Raw genomic sequence first — 1,921 nt, forward strand, 5'->3', positions numbered from 1 at the left:
TCCCTGCCGGGCCTCCCGTGGAGCAGGCCGGACATAAGTTATCAACTATAAATAAAACCAAGACTTCCGTTCTGGCTCTCACTTTAGTTTCCTGGTGCATTTTTTTTTTTTTTAAGTCCTTCATTGAGGGAGGTGGGGGAAGACTCCTAACGGAAGATGACATCATCATCAGCTGGCCCTGGGGGGCAGGTCCCCAGCTCCACAGGCCCGCGTGGGCCCTGAATGCCCCCTTTATGAGGGGTAACCTCATTACACAAGCCACGCCACATGGTGGAATTTCAAATGGGGTTTTGTGGTTTCTGCCCTTCTCAGCAGAGCGCACACAGGCAGCTGCGGTCGCCCGGCTTCCTCTGCCGCCGCAGCCCTGGCGCCTGGCCAGCCCAGTGACCACCCGTCCATCCATCGTGAGTCAGTTTCATCCTTAATTCTCTGAATCAGGCCCCTTTAAAGGGACGGCAGGACTGATTCCTCAGGGCAGGCAGGCAAGGAAGGGGAAGCGGCGGTCGGAGGTCAGGAAGGAGCTTGGGGACTTCTGGCAGGCAGCATGCCTCCATCCGCCCTCCCTCAGGATGGAGGGGGTTTCCTGCCTGCTGCCGGGGAGAGGAGCTTGTGATTGCCCCCCTCCCCCTCCAGAGCTGACCGTCTGCAGGGTGGGAAGCCCCGGGCCCTCGGCGACCTTGCTTCTTGCCTGGCAAGAAACCCCACCCAAGCTCAGAGGCCATCGGAACTCTGCAGCCACCCTCTTGGTCCTGCCTTCTTCCCATCGCAGGTCCTAGGATGTCTGAGCTGCCTCTTGGGCAGCCCCTCCGGCCACCTGGAATGCATGGCCCTGATGTTCGCCGTCCTGTCTCCTCTCCCGAGGTCCGCCTGCCAGGCCTGCCCCGGAGCCCCCTCAGTTCTACCAGCATGAGGGACAGCTCCCACCCTGCTCGGTGTGTGTTCACGGGCTTCCCCACGCCCTCCAGACCTCAGCCCCATGAAGGCAGGGATATTGTGTGTCTTGTTTGTAGCACAAGGCCCAGCCAATTCACAGAATGGACAGATGGAAGGCCGAGTGGCTGCAGGGCATTCGTGGCCGTCCTCTGTTAAGAGCATGGGCTGGCTCCTCCCTGAGGCCGGGGCCAGGGGACAGGCCGCAGTGACTTGTGGATGATGCTGAGCCTGGGGGGCTCCTGTGGGTGGCGGGCTTGGAACTCCCACCCCAGGGCAGGTCTCAGTGTGCCTTAGTGAGGCTAAAGAATTTCCCTCTTTTCCTCCTCTGTCTGACTCACACTTAGGTTTTGAAGTTCCCCTTTTTGTCAGCGTTTCTGGCGAGGTTATGGAGTGGTCAGGCGAGGCCGGCAGGATCTGGCAGAAGCAGGGACCAAGGCCATGGCTCCACTCACAAAAACAGGACTTGCCTGCCTCCTGGGTCCTGCCGGCTCGTGGTGTTTGCAGGTTTGCAGGGAATGAGATGCTCGGGGGCGGGGTTAAGAGTTCGTGAATCCACGTGGCTGGTGACCATCTAGGCATCTCCTTCCAGCCTCTTGGCTCATCTTCCCTGGAGGTTGGGGCAGGGACGGGGTGAAGTGGGGGGCAGGCATGGGAGGTGGGGACTCGTTACGGAGGCCTTGCTCCTCCCCCAGGGGTCCAGGCAGTCTGGAGTCCAGGCAGGCTGCCTCCTGCCCTATGGGTGCCTTCCCCTCCGTGGTTCTCACCCCAGGACGGAGTGGATCGAAGAGGGAGGGAAGACAGAGTGGTGAGAAGAGCAGGGCGCCTTCGGGGCACACGCTCCCCAACCCAGCCACTCGCTGCTCCCTCTGGCGGGGGGCCCTGGGGTCTCACCAGCGTCACGCATCGACGGCTCATCAGCTGGTCCTGGAGCCCCTCCGGGCCAGGGCGCTGCGGGTCCATCAGTGACTTGATGCGATCTTTTCCCTCT

General features: G+C 61.3%; 1 long non-coding RNA gene across 1 annotated transcript; it reads left to right on the forward strand.

Moving 5' to 3' along the window:
- Positions 1–250: 250 nt before the first annotated feature.
- Positions 251–1,557, forward strand: LOC138426546 (uncharacterized). The gene is made up of 3 exons (XR_011251688.1): positions 251–404; positions 770–932; positions 1,278–1,557. It is a non-coding gene; the product is annotated as an uncharacterized lncRNA (long non-coding RNA).
- The last annotated feature ends 364 nt before the right edge of the window (positions 1,558–1,921 follow it).

Source organism: Ovis canadensis, chromosome 21 (assembly GCF_042477335.2).
Source record: "Ovis canadensis isolate MfBH-ARS-UI-01 breed Bighorn chromosome 21, ARS-UI_OviCan_v2, whole genome shotgun sequence".
Taxonomy (NCBI): domain Eukaryota; kingdom Metazoa; phylum Chordata; class Mammalia; order Artiodactyla; family Bovidae; genus Ovis; species Ovis canadensis.